General features: G+C 45.1%; 1 long non-coding RNA gene across 1 annotated transcript; it reads right to left on the reverse strand.

Moving 5' to 3' along the window:
* Positions 1–3589: 3589 nt before the first annotated feature.
* On the reverse strand, positions 3590–12603 carry LOC107215521. Its single transcript, XR_004500376.1, has 3 exons — positions 11400–12603; positions 9158–9278; positions 3590–8128 (listed from the first exon to the last, which is right to left on the reverse strand). It is a non-coding gene; the product is annotated as an uncharacterized LOC107215521 (long non-coding RNA).
* Between the last annotated feature and the right edge of the window lie 2247 nt (positions 12604–14850).

Consider the following 14850-nt stretch of genomic DNA (forward strand, 5'->3'; position numbering starts at 1 on the left):
AACAAATCCAGGAAAAAAAAAAAATCTCCTGGTTTAGGGAAGTAGGGAAACCTGGGACTCAAGCTGTGTCTTTGCAGGAGCTGGAGAAAGCTGTAGCTTTCTACGGCCACCTGGAGCTCAACTGCCACTTAAAGGAATTATCTTCTGCTTTTATCCCTATGAAAAAACAACTACTTGTAAGGAAGAGACAGACAGGGAAGCACATTGGAAATTGCTTTGTAGACCAGCTTCCTCTCCTTTCCCCTTGTTCAAAGTGACAGTGACAATAATTCAGTCAACAGCAACGGGAAGCAGAAGTGCTGGGAATAGCATGAGCTTCCAGAAGCTGGAATAGGAAAGGCCACTTCCTAGCATCTTCTGGCCTAGTGTTCCTTCCTCAAGCACCTGCAGCTGTTGGATGGCCCAGCCCTACCAAGGGCACCTTTCCTGCGTCATCTCTCAGTGTAGTTCATGTTGCTTTCAGCATTAATCACAATTAATGTTTTTGGGGAATTCTCCCAGCATTTGATAGTCCAGCGCCTTCACTGGGATTCTGTCAGGAAGAATATTTCTTCTCTCCTTTTAAGAGAAAAAGCAGCTCTGTCCTCTTTCATATACACAAAATGAGCTCCTGGCTGTGGGAGAAAGGCACTGCACTGACAGGCCTGAAAACTGACAACCCACTATTAAACTACAAAAGAGTCACCTCCCCAGTGATGGTGGTGGCTTGGCAGCAGGAGACTCCTCTCTTCCAGCATCCTTTTACTGTACTGAAAGCTTCAGAGGAAGTTGTACGCAGCCAGAACTGAGTAGATCTAGCCAAATGTATCCAGAGCTTAAATCCTGGCTTAAACGCTGAGCTGTGCTTTTCTATGCTCTTCATTGTCATACAGCCTTGTCTCATGACTTTATGTCTGGAGTCTTTCTGAACAACTCTCTGAGCACTTGCTAATGAGCTCAGGCTTGACCAAGGCTTCAGTTAACTAATTTTTCCTCTTTTTCTTTTCTTGCCCATGTTAATTTCTCATTAGTCTATGAGTTGTTCTCCTTACTCCCACATCTGCCTTGTGTCACTGTCTCTTCTTGATCCGAACACATCTGTTACATGTCAATCCAAAAACGTTATCTGCATTTGGCTTTTGAGCATTTACTTTTAGAAGCACTAAAATAATCTAAAATAATCCAGACTCTTCCACAGCACCACATTCTCCACTTCGCTATCAGTGAAGACTTTAATTTATTCTTTTTTACTTTTTTCACAGTGGAATATTTTAATTCAAACTATCCAGTATTTCCTGCACACGCCCTGGGAGGCAGAGCAGGAAAGCAGTGGGAAAGGCCTCAAATTAACAGCATAAAAAGGGATTAATGGAAGAAGAGCACTGGGTCAGGAAGACTTGTTCTAGGCCTTCATATCCCAAAGAATAAGCTTGTAATTTTAGAAAAAATAGTGGTTCTTTAAGGTTGTTTTTTAGGCGATTACACGTTTCCTGCAGCAACTACTCCCCTGTCAAAAAGCTTCATTCCTAGCAGTTTCTTTCTTTCATTTTCTTGTCCTTGATCCTCAGCTCCGGTATATCAGAATCTTTCTACAGAAGTCAATAGAGATGCATCTGCTTATGTGAGCTAAGATCAGGCCCAAACCTCAGTCTATATTACAAACAATTTCCAAAGAGATTCTTGGCAAATGAAGAAGTGAAAATAAAAGTCTTTTTGTACTGTGAAATTTCCCAGGAATAAAACAAACTCCAAGTCAAAACTATTCAAATGACATTTCAGGAGATCAGTCACAGAATCCATTAATGCATTTCTTTTTAACAAATGGAGTTTGCAAATTTACTCTGGGTTTACAGACTAACCTGTTCTATTGCCATCATGGGCAAACCTGATTCCTGCTGTAAGACTCAGCTCAGTGTCTCTGTGAGGAAATTGACAGAATTCTTCCCAACATAATAGGGTTTAATTAGAAGAATAACTTAAATAAGAATCTTATCAAAGTTGTATCAGCTCTTGAAGGCACATTACATGCATATGCAGGTAAGTCAGGCATATACCCACCAAAAATCACTCAATTTTTCAAAATATAAGATCAGAATCAAGTGGTGGGCCTCACAACCATACTGGAATAAAACAGTGGCATTCCCTGAGAAAGGCAGTTCTGAAATCAATGTGATTCACTAAATCTCTGTACTGAGACTGTACCAAATTTCTGTACTGACTGTACAGCACAGTCCTTACACAGCATTTCTAGCTAAAGCTTGTAGCTACAAGCTGGGGCCTGATTCCCCACTGTATGGTGTGAAAAGTAAATTATAATTATTCCCCCTTTTAAGGTCCTTGCCTAAAGAGTTTTACTCCTATAAATGCAAAAAACTGCCCCACATCCTCGTGTATTGCTGGAGCAGAAAATGTCTCTGCAATTGTGATTCTTTCTTGACTCTATGTGGTGGCTCCATTACATCCACCTCAATATCAGCTTTATTCTCGTGTGCACTTGATCATTTACAGGCAGTGAGTAAAGACCAGTGATGCAGCTGAGACTCTCCAAGGAGGTTGGAAAATTTACTTTAGCTGGTTCCCTAGGATTACGAGTATTTGCAGTCTAGTGCAAGCCCTCTGGAGCAGAGGAGACTGAGGGGAGGCTCCTCGGGGGCTGCAGCTCCTCCCGAGGGGAGGCGGAGGGGCAGGGGCTGAGCTCTGCTCTGGGACAGGGACAGGAGCCCAGGAAGGGCTGGAGCTGTGCCAGGGCTTGGGATGGATCTCAGGGCAAGGTTCTTCCCCCCGAGGCTGCTGGCACTGCCCAGGCTCCCCAGGGAATGGGCCCGGCCCCAAGGCTGCCAGAGCTCCAGGAGCGTTTGGACAGCGCTCTCAGGGATGCTCAGGGTGGGGCTGTTGGGGGGTCTGGGCAGCACCAGGGGCTGGACTCGATGATCTTGTGGGTCCCTTCCAGCCCAGGACATTCCATGATTCTATGATTGTATGACTGCATATGGTGCCGTCCTTCAGAGAGCAGGGATTGGGCTGAGACCCAGCTTCTTCTCATTAATGCTCTCTCTTTGCTCCCAAGTTCACACATGCCAACTTCACTGGCATGGATGGAATAAGCCTGTGGTACATGGCAAACAGAGTTACAGAGGCTGTGATAATGAGTAAACTGGAGCTTCTGTTTGTGTATCAAACCACCACTGGCAGGTGCATCCCGGCTGTGGGTATTTATTCCAGGTTATGCTGTGAAGGACTGGAACAAGACAGCAAAGACATTGCATTCTACACAGAGTCTGCAGCAGTGAGAAAGCTCTCACAAATTAGGCAGAGCTCACCTGCAGGAATCATAGAATCACAGAATGTTTTGGGTTTGAAGGGACCTTAAAGATCATTCAGTTCCAAGCACCTGCCATAGGCAGGAATGCCTCTTACTAGACCAGGCTGTTCGGAGCCCCATCCAACCTGGCCTTTAACATAGGCTTAGGAATAAGCCTAAACAAAAGTAAGTCATAATAATCCCAGGTCTTTCAAAAGCCTCTGTTTCATTAGAGAGCCTTTAATAGTTTTATAAAATCAGGAAAGTATTTATTTTATCAGTTTACAGATGGGAACATAAGGATTCTGAGAGGGAGTGGCTGGCACATTCAGACCCTGTGGTTGAGATCCAGATGTGCTCTGTTGCTACTGGTGCAGCAAAGGGTGATTGGGTACATCTCAGGTTGAACATCTGCACATCATAGCAACTACAGACAGGGGTCACTTGTGAAAATCTTGCCCAGTTAATTTCCTGAGGTTCACAGAAAATCAGTGACAAAGGAAAACAAAGAATGCTGACCCCACAGCTCCCTCAGCTCTTCTCCCCATGAAACTGGTTTCAGGTCAGTCTCTGTGGTACTCGGACATTAGGCTCTAGCCAGTCCTTTTTTTCAGAAAGTTACCCCATTTTCAGAAAACTCTTTACCTTTGATGCATTTTCCATAACTGTTATTATCATGTTTGCCTCAGGATTTGTATTTGAATACTGGCTTTGCCCCTCCCTAAATCCCACTGACTTAGGACTTTCATTTGTTTCTGTCTTCTTCTCCTCCTCTTGTTTTAATTAAGATGCATTTTACTAATTATCTGAAGAGAAACATGAGCACAGACTGAAAACAGAATTAAGTAAGAAGCTGGGGTATAAGAGAATCAAGGGAAGGGTTGACGTGGCTATGCTCTTGCTCAGATATTGTGTTTTTCCAGTGACTTTCACTCAGGGAGTCAAATTTGTTGCTCAGGCATTAATTAACCCTCTTGCTTTCCCATGAAAAGTACCCACAGGTTCCCACGTTCCCCAGCACAGCAACTTGCCTGTGGAAACAGAGTGTGACAATTCCCTAATAATTCCTTATTAGTTCCATTTGGGAGGGTTTTGGCTCCATTCTGACCATCTTCCTGAAGAGAGAAAGAGTGAAAGAATGACAGTATTTTGCTGATCTACTGAAGGGTAAATCCTGTGCATCCTAGGAAGCTGCTGGCCCTTCCCAGTGCCACGAGAAGGCAATGCATTTGCCTTTGGGATTTCCATCCTTTGGGGAAATCAGAACAGTTTGGTCAAGATCTGCCCCCTGTGAGCTCAATCCTACTGCTCTAAAGTATGAACACAGAGGAGCAGGAGCAAGTTTAAGTGACTCTAAACCCAAGCTCAGTACTTCATAGTCATCATTTATTCTCACTGCAAACGATAGTGAGAGCAAGGTTTATTTGTTGATGCCTGTTTGCAGGGGTTTATTTGTTTGAAAAGGCTAATCAGCCATCAGGTTGCAGAGGCAACTGCTTAAATATAAAGGAAAAGGGAGAAAATGTTCAAACCTATTCAGATGAGGTGGCATGGTTTGAGTTTTGATGTTGAGTTTTGATGTTTTGAGTTCTGTGCAGCCAACTGACAAATGCTGACACACAGTCTGGTGTAAATCCAGATGAATTCCACTAGAATCAACAGACTTCCTTCCAATTTATTCTGATGTAACAGAGAGCATATTTCCATTCAGATTTACATTAGATTTGTTTCCTGTTTTCCATAATTCAGTCAGTTTCCATTGTGTACAAAAGCAGCCTGGGCCAGATCTTGATCTTATTTGCATCGGATGAAAACGGTTGTTTCAAACAGAGCTACAATGAATTTATAATTGCATAAATAAGAGCAGAATCTCCCAGGAGAAAAGAGAATTTCCCAGGGCATTGCTGTGTGAGAACACTTCTGCTGTAGTGATCAGGTACTTTGCCATTGATTTCAATGAAGAAATTTTACCTCAATCCTGGACTGAAGCCCTGAGCTTGAGCTGCTTTGCACATCCAAGGTCTAGAAGCCCCTCTTTCCTCCAGAAGATGAGCCAATAAGCCAACACCTCCATCACCTCGTGACCTGACATACAAACACCAAGGATGGCCTTAGGACAACATCAGGATGTAAAGAGCTCAGGTTGCCTGGCAGAAATCCTCAAAAGATAGACCGGCCCCGACACATTTAATTTGTCACAGATGTTGTTTATAACCAAAGTGCACCATGTTGACTTTGCTTCCTACTGAGTTTCCTCACTTGAGGCCCTTCTGACTCCCCTTGTGCCACTGTCATTCAAAATTTTGGAGCAGTACAGTTATTCCTTGGCAGATAAGACTGCCTGTTTCAGCAGCCACACTACCAGTAATAGATTGGGTTATTACTAATAACCAGTAAGAGTGTTATTCCTAGCAACATGTGTAATGAAGTGGATTTACTCCTCCCCATTGAAGCTTCTTATTTCTCTGCTAGCAGGAAAATAAGGCCACTTAAAGTCATTTATGGTAGTTGCAAAGGCTTTTCTGAGTAGATATATAAGTTATGTTGCCATAGCTTCTAGAAGGACTTTGAACCCAACTCATCCATCTGGCTTCACCACCTCTCATGCTTGTTCCTTCCTCTGGAAGCTAGCATTTCCAGGAGATATGGACAGGCATTGTTCTCACTTTGGATCTCACCAGTTGTGCACGAGCTCAGGTAACCCTTACAACACTGACCTTCTGACTGCCAGCTCCAACACTTTATGAACACACATATTCCCACCTCAATTCTCAAGGATGAGAAAATATTCAGCTTCATTCTTTGTTACCTGTGGCCTGGGAAAAAGCAAAGCAGTAAGAGCAGCTGTATCAAGAAAATATTGCTTTACATTGCTATGACTTGCCATTTGAAATGAAAACATACCTCTTCCATTTGACTTTTCAGGCTCCTGTGTGTTTATTTCCACTGTAAATTTAGATTCCTTTACAAATCTAAATATTTCTCTACATTTACAATATTTAGCACCAAACATGGGAAAACAGTGGCAAGAACAACTGCAGTGGCACCAGTGACAGCATCACAATTACAAGGCCATCAGGATTAGGAGCACATTATGTGGCAGATTGAAATTTCAGCATCTCTATGCTTCTCTCTCATCATGTCATCTCAGCCCCTGTGCAGAGACTGGCAATTACCCCATGGGTTTGGCCTGTAGTATATAAAACAGAGCCTTGAAAAAACAAGGCAATCATCAAATTTCCAGCGTGGGTGTAATTTGTCCGTTAGGTTTACACACACACACACACACACACACAGTCAGGGCCTCCAGTGCCTAAAGGCAGCCTTACATCGAGCTCCTGCCTATAAAGCACAAAGGCACAACAGATTCTTTCCTCTTGATCCTTCACAGAGTATGAGCAGAGTTGAAGCCATCACACCATAACAAAGGCTGACATAACTACTTATTTGGGATTTTCTTCCTCCCAGGCTTTTATTCTACTGTGCAATTTGCATTACAACTGGATCTGAACTGTCCATTTTAGCAGGCAAAGAGCAATCTGGTACAGATTATAATACCTGAGGTAAAGCAGTTGTGTCACAAAATAGGTACTACCAGGCAAAGGCAGCCTTCCTGTGTCCCAGAGCTTTGACACGGGCTGATTAAACAACAGAGCAGCACTGCCTGGAATTAACAGGAGCCCAAAAAAACCCAGGACAGAGGAAGTCTGCTTAAACAAAGAAAAAGTGCCAGAAACCTTTTCACTGGCACTTCTTGACAGCCCTGAATGTCTGAGGCAGTGCCTGACAGCACCACTGGGCTGAGATGGTGCCGGTGTCCTTGGAGAAGGAGTACCTGGAAATGACACTCTCAGGGCCCTGTGAGGGAGGAAGGAGCCCCTGCCAGGCTCTGCTGGTGCCCCTGGAAGCCCTGGGAGGTGACAAGGCCCAAATGGCCCCAGCAGCACATCAGCCAGCACAGCAGAGCTGCCCTGGGCACAGCCCCAGAAAGAAGTGTGTGGCCCTGAAAATCAAGGCCTTGGGCTGAAAACCTTGAAGGAAAGCACTTCCAGGAGGGAATGCCACACAGGCTGAGAGAGGATAATGTGACACAACTTCCCTGCACCAGTGGGCCCTGCAAGGAAATGAGGTGCAGCTGCCATGAGCTGGAGAATGTCTGCAAGTGCTTCTTGGGGAGGGAAATCCATAATGAAGTGGTCTCAAAGCAAAGTGACACAACCTGCTTGAGACCCTGAGAGTTCAGCCACTGTATTGAATTCTTCTGGATGTGGAAAAACCTTGGTATTCCCAAAGCCACTAGTGCAGACTCACTGATTAGTAGGCTGGGCAGGAAATTAAATGAGGAGGGTGAATTAAAGCCAGACTTCACAAGCTGCATCTGTTCCTCCATTCCCTCTGGATACAGCACTGATGTAACTCTAAAAAGTAAATTTAGCAAGGAAAGCTGCCAGGTTGATTGCCCTGTAAACTGAAACATTTGATGCATGCATGTCTCAGGTACAGGAGAAGCACCAAGGAGCCACTGAAACGTGCCTCAGCCTGATCTGCCTGACTAGAGCACAGTCACAGGTGGAGATGACCTGCCTGGGCTTGTCTTCTGCTCATGAAGCTCAAGAGAAGAAGCTGCTGGAAAGGCCTGGCTGAAGCTCCAAGGCAGAGGTAAACAGCAGTGCTTTGGATAATCCTGTCTGTGATGCTCCATCAGCAGCAGGATCCTGAAGGTACACAGTCCCAACAACCAGTGGTCCCATCCACAGAGCAGCACTGTGAAGTTGCAAACTATTCCATCTTGCAATACACTCAAGACCTAACACACCTTCCCGTGCTGGTCCTTGGTCTTGTCCACACCTGTGTTCACAGACAACAAGGGAAACATCAATTTCACAGTAGTTCTTCCTGTCAGCATATTTTCTGGTATCCAGGCAACTCCCCACACTACCACAGTTAATTTAGTCTTTAAAGATATCCCCCTGCCTTCCAGAGCTGACCAGAGCTGCCAGCTACTGGCAGGAGGTGTTAGAGTAAATTCTGGAAGTAATCCAGCTCAGGTCAGTTTGCCTTTTGCAGAAAGGCAAAACTCTGAAGAGCCTGGTTTTGAAGGACCTAGAAAAGCAAGTGAGACAAGACATCTCAAATAAAAGACATTTTTCCCTAGGTGTGTCCAGAAGAGGATTTGGAGCATCCCTCTGCCCATTTGGTGGTCCAGCCTTCTTGGCCAGACTCAGGTAAACCCCCAGTGTCTAAATTACACTATAAAAGTTCTGACTGCAGCTGAGTGGTGTGATCCCACCACACAGCAAGCATTAAGGATACCTGCAACTAGGAGTGAGAGGCAGAATGGGGAGGACAAGTAGAACAGGCAGTTTAAAACAACTGAGTAAAAGAGGTTATCCCTCTGTCTTCCCAGCACTGGGACTGGAAATGTTAGGGAACTGCTGGAACTGTGCCAGGGGGGCTTAGATTGGATGTTGGGGAAGGTTCTTCCCCCAGAGGTGCTGGCACTGCCCAGGCTCCCCAGGGAATGGTCCCAGCCCCGAGGCTGCCAGAGCTCCAGGAGCATCTGGACAAGTGCTGCCAGGGATGCTCAGGGTGGGATTGTTGGGGTGTCTGTGCAGGGCCAGGGGCTGGACTGATGATCCCTGTGGGTCCCTTCCAGCTCAGGGTATTCCATGATTCTCTCATCACTAATAGGACATATCAGCAAAGTCCTAAACAAATCTATTGCAGGAAACAACAACACAATGAACAGGCAGAAGAAAAACAGTCAGTTCTTGTTCCTCAGAGCACATCCCCTGTTTTCAAGTGTCTTGCATTGGATCATGGCATACAGAAAAAAAGCAGAATAGATTAGTCTCAAATAGATCCAGTTAGCTTTACCTCTTTTTATGCTGGTCCTGTGGCTCTTTCTAGGTGGTTTGTGGGTTTTTTCCTACTTTTTCCCATGTGATAAGATGCATCAAACCAGCTCTTCCTGCTCTGAAGAAAGGCAGCAACTGCGCTTAGAATAAAAGATTGTCAGGCAGATTTGAAGTGTCAATCAAAGCCTATCTCTGAAGAAAACATTAGTCCAGGCAGCTCCCCACACCACCACAGTTAATTTAGTCTTTCCAGATATCCCCCTGAGCTGCAAAAAGCCTCCAGAGCTGACCAGAACTGCCAGCTACAGTCAGGAGGTGTTACAGTAGGTACTGGACCTAATTCAGCTCAGGTCAGTTTGCCTTTTGCAGAGCTAATGACTGTGATTATCAAGCCCAAGGAAGCAAATCCTGTCTCTGGCTTTGTGAAGCAAACTGTACCTTTTACTACATAAGGGGCATAGATTTAGGACTCTGTTGTGCGGTGTGTCCCACCTCCAGTGGCGCACATCCACTTTAATATTATTATTATAATTTTAATTATTATTTATGACTACACCCAGGGCTGTGTGAGGCACTTTCCAAGCACTCAGAAAAGTACTGGCTCTGCTCCAAGAAATTAATTATTTCAGGATAGACAGACACGCAGAGGCGCCGCATGGCCAAGTGGCAGAACTGCTGACCCAACAGCACCAGCTCTCCTCAAGCACCTGCCTCATTGGTTGACCTTGGGAAACTCACATCCCCTCTTCCCACACTTAGTCCCATCCCACTCTGTCCATCCCAGTTGCTTGGACTGAGAGATGTTCAGCTGTGACTATATTCATGTTTTTGTCTTAGAATCTCTTTCTGTGCAAAGTCTGTTATTAGGGGAATATTTTTGTTCTTTGGGAAAATGAAAAATTCTATTTTCCATAGCATTTTGTCAAATAATTGCATTGGGAAAAAAGAATCAAGTGTTTTCTCATGGCCAAAAAACCAGACAATGAAAATTTGGGGCATTTGATAAGAGTTGCCAGTCACTGGAATTTTCTCAGGAAAATACTGTAGAGATTAGTGAAACATCCATTTCTTTTCCTGAAAATAAGTTTGAATCTAAAAATCAAGTTGTTCTGTGAGTAAGGAACAGGTGAAACCTGTTCTTCCTCTGATTTGTATTACAACTGCTTTTTATTTCTTCTTTCCTTGGTGCTCCCAGCTTACTGCAATATCCTCAGGGCACCTGATGCCCTCCAGAACTTCCCAGCAAAATCCTTGGCTGTTCCAGCAGCTTCTTGCATTGCAGGGAAGGGGCAGCATGTGCAGGGACTGGTTTGAAACTGGGCAGGAACTGATTGACCGGTCATATCTAAATGCCATCTAGTCACCTGGCTGCTGCATCCCAAAATAGGCAGGGAGCAAGGGGTGTAATTACCTTTCCTTCAACAGAATATTAACTTAAATGTCTCTCTTCTATCCAGCTGCTGTTTGTTCATGAAAATTGCAGGAATTCTGGGTCTGTGACACCTCTCTCTTCCCATCAAATTGGGTTGAATTTTTGGTTCAGAAGTTATTGGAGCAGGGTAAAGCAGGGGATCAGCTGCAGTTCTAAGAACACAAGGAAGCTCATTGCCATATAAACCCTGGCTCCAAAATGAGGCAGTTTTGGTGAACTTGTGGGTCCCTGAGATCAGGTGAGGTGCTTGCTGTAACAGAGACCAAGCAGTTCCTGTCCTTTGGACATACAGAGGCTGCCAAGCTCCAGGACTGTTTCTAGTGCACTTATCAATCATTTGCTGTACAGAGCTTGTAATCTGGAAATGGAGCTCCACTGTATACAAAGTATTCTTGAGCCCAGACAGTCCTAACCTGAGTCATTGACAGCTGGATGGACAGGCTGAAAGGGAAAAATAATTATCTCACACTTACATGTAGGAAAACAAAAGCCAAGACCAGCAACTTTCTGCAGAATCCTGAGAACAAGTCAGAAGGAGGCTCAGATGTCCCATGTCCCCATCTAGGGCCCTAAGCAAAGTCTACCTCAGCTCCTTCTTGCTCCATTACCCAGGCAGAAATCCCCTTTCCTGTGCATTTCACTGATTCATTACTCTCAGGAGCTGAGTAAGTCTTACTACCATCCATTGGCAGCTGGGACCACATGGAGTGCTGATGAGGAAACACTATTTGTTGTTTTGTTTGGGTTAATTATTCATGGGCACCATGCTGAAAACACTTGGAGCTGCTTTCTGAACAGTCCTTGAGCTGGCATGCAGGGAGGGACTTACCAACACTGGTGGCCAGACTGCCTTCCCGTGGGCAAGCTCTCTTCCATCTGCTTTCCTTCAGCCCTTCTCACACTCCCCGTCTCTCATGGCTTTGGCTGTGCTCTTTGGCATTATCTGAGTAAGAAAGAGGCAAATACTTGGAGCACTATAGACAAGCAAACAAAAATGGCATTTGACCAAGCAGGAACTGACCCTGACATGTGGAGAATGTAAACCTCATCCTCTGACTGGTTTTGTTCTTCAGTCACGCAGGGTTTCAAACCTGTTCATCCATCCACAGATGCCTTCATCCTCCTTCAGATAATCCACAACTGTCTTTTTCTCATAATCAAGGCTCTTCCTCTTTAGTGCCTGCTCCTGGAAATCCATTTTACACCTTAGAACGAGGGCAGTCTATAGCTTTAGGAGCACTTTGAGAATGTTTGCAGTAAGACAGAGCTTGAATTGCTCTCAACACATTCATCCTCAGGCATTAGCAGTAAATGGCGGCTTTCTGGGGTTGTGGGTCCATCATCATTTTCTGACAAGGGTCCAGACCCTCCATAGAAGGCCTAAACTTAGCAAAAGTAGAATTATTTTCTAAGTTACTCTTCTGAAAACCCTTAGAAATCACCCAGTGCTACTATCCCTTGGGGTCTCCAGAACAGAGCCTAAAGCTCTTCCAAGTTTGTAGGGGTAGTAGTTTGTAGCCTCTTTGGTGCTGGAATTTGCTTGGAGAGCTCATTAGCCCACCTTGGACTGCAACTAAGGCTCTCATGGCCCACAGCAACTCTACCAGGCAGTCACCCTACCCAGGTGAGCCAGTAAAAGTAGGACTGAGTCTTTTGACTCCTGCAAATTGCTGTTTGCAATTACGTTTTCAATTGAGAAGAATCAGTCTGTGATGCAAATGTTTTATCAGGTCTTAGAGAAAATTGAAGTCTATGGGGGTGGGAGTTTTTGCTGTGTTCTAGCAAAGGATCCATCTAGTAAGGCTGATATCAGTCATTGGTTGATTTGGTTTCCTGTAAAACCCAGAACAGGATTCATATTTCAGCACTTTCTTCTTCACTTGTAATTTCAGGGAATTCTGATAGCCAAGGGTTTGCTGTGGGCCCACTCTGTAGCGCATCAGTTCCATAAAACACCATGACACAGGAGTGGGGATTTATCCCAACTGGGCAAAATCTTCACCTGATATAAATCAGGACAACTACAGAGAAGTCCAGGAAGCTGGGCTGTATCATACCAGAAAGAAATCTACTTTAGGATATACTTCTCATTCATTAATTCTTTGCCTAGAGCCAAGACAGACCCCCAGGGGACATATTAACTCAGTTTCTTCTACTGCAATCCCATGCAACTGCACAGGGAGGAATTCAAATCCTGTAGACCACATTCTCTATCAATGCAACCCTGTGTTTTTCTTAAATGAGCTTCTTGGGCTGAACAATAAGTAAATGAGCTAAACACAGGTGTGACTGTCTGGCCTGTGTGCTGTGTGGTGTCAGCAGAGGTAACTGCACCAGTGCTTTCAGAACTTAAAAATCACTTAACTGAGTACACCAGCAGAGAGCCTGGCCCATGAATAATACACATAAATACTGCCTTCAACCACTGAGATGTAGTCAGCCCCCCCACCTGGCTGTTGCCTCAGTAACACATCTCCAGGAGGATATTTTTAAGCCAGTATCATTTATCTGGTAGGTGGAAGGGACCTGTTAAGGCCATACCAGGTCAGCATATGTCTAAGCATGTACTGAAGAGCTTAATTAGTTCTCCCTGAGAAGAGAGACTCCCAGTGCTATTTAAAGGATCCTTATCCTACTGTTAGATGCCTCAGAGCCCACTGCTAGGCCTCAGCTTTACAGGGCAGGACTGTGGAAGTTGGATGGGGGTGAAGTCTCCCCTCCATGCTGAGGAGTAATGGCTGAGCAACTGCCGGAGTGGGAGGGTCAGTGCAAAGAGCAGGCATCACAAAACCACACTGAAACTCAGAGTAAAGAACTTACTTCAGGTCTGAGCTTTCAGGGTCAAACTGTGTAGATCCCACTTTTTTGTTGTTGTTTCTAGAGGTCCAACATCACGTGCTGTGCTAGGTGACTGTGTCCCAGGCAATTCCGGTGACAGTGAGCAGGGGTGATAGGATAGTGATGTGAGTGTGGAGTGAGCCACTGCCAAGTGCCTGTCATTGGTCTTTATGTCATCGTGGAGTCAAATGCAGGCAGGAGTTTAGCATCAGCTAAACTGGACCTTGTGCAAGTGGCTCAGTCATAGTTTTCATTCATAGTTTCAAAAAATCAGACACTGTAAACTGAATGTCAAGAAGGGAATGCAGTGGGCTCCCTCAGTGGATGGGTTTGTTGTTCTGGCAGGAGGTAAAATATCCACCCTTGAGTGGATGGACCTTTGGAAAACTAGACTGAGCAGCCTCTGAAGAATAAAACAGGTTCCCAAGCATGTCAAAGCTTATATAAGGCCTGCCAGTCACAAGGGACACTGAGGCTGGATTGCAGGAGAGGGAGGAACCTGGACACGCTCATTTTGACCCGAGAGTGGCTACAATATACAGCATGGGACCTTGATCTGCTCTTGGAGCTGTCAGGAGTTGTTCCTAGATGAGTTGTTATGGTAACTGAGCTAATGCCCTGAGATAGATGCTTCCAGGTGGCTCCAGGCCAAAAAATCAACACCAATAGATTCCAGGTAAAAGACTTCTGCTGGACTCAGTGCTGTTGTCTACTTTTTTTAACCTATTCACCAATGACTTCCTGAACTCCGTTCTCCAGGCAAGCCATATGTGATGGGAAAAGCTGCGTGGCCTCAATGAACCACAGCTTCCAATAGACTGAAGGGGCCCATGTCCTGTGGCTGAGTCTGTGCCAGTAAATCAAATGTGGGACATTCTCCTGCATTTTGAGGACAGCCTGCATAGAATAGACAAGGTTTTCTATTAAATTGTTACTCCCCAAACCTGCATGGGCATATTCAGGCATCCCATAAGGAGCAGTCCCTGGCCCATGCTGGCTCCTGAAATGCACCTGGACTGAGCCAAAAATTGCAGTGTAATACTCCAGCATTGTAACAGAAGGAAGTCCAGGAACTGCTTAATTTATCAGCACAGACTTTGCCTGGGTGGCTGCTAGAGGAGACTGCACAGGAGAGGAGCCTGGAACCAAGAGCAAAGGCTCTGTCAATGTGCTTGCACTTACACCACACACAGATCCAGCTGGAGCTGTACATCCCTAGGAACAGGCAGTGACAGGCATGCTGGGCATGTCTAGGGATTGCTCTGGATCTACCACTGACATCCTCTATTTGAAACAGTTCATGGGTTAAGTAGGGGATTCATCAGTTCAAGGCAATATTCCTCCATCTCCCATTGAACATCGAAACACAGCCAACAAATGATCAGCAAGGAGCAGCTAATTCCATATGCCCACTATCCAGCACTGCTGCTCACTGCCCCACG

The sequence above is a fragment of the Parus major genome, chromosome 28 (assembly GCF_001522545.3).
Source record: "Parus major isolate Abel chromosome 28, Parus_major1.1, whole genome shotgun sequence".
Taxonomy (NCBI): Eukaryota; Metazoa; Chordata; class Aves; order Passeriformes; family Paridae; genus Parus; species Parus major.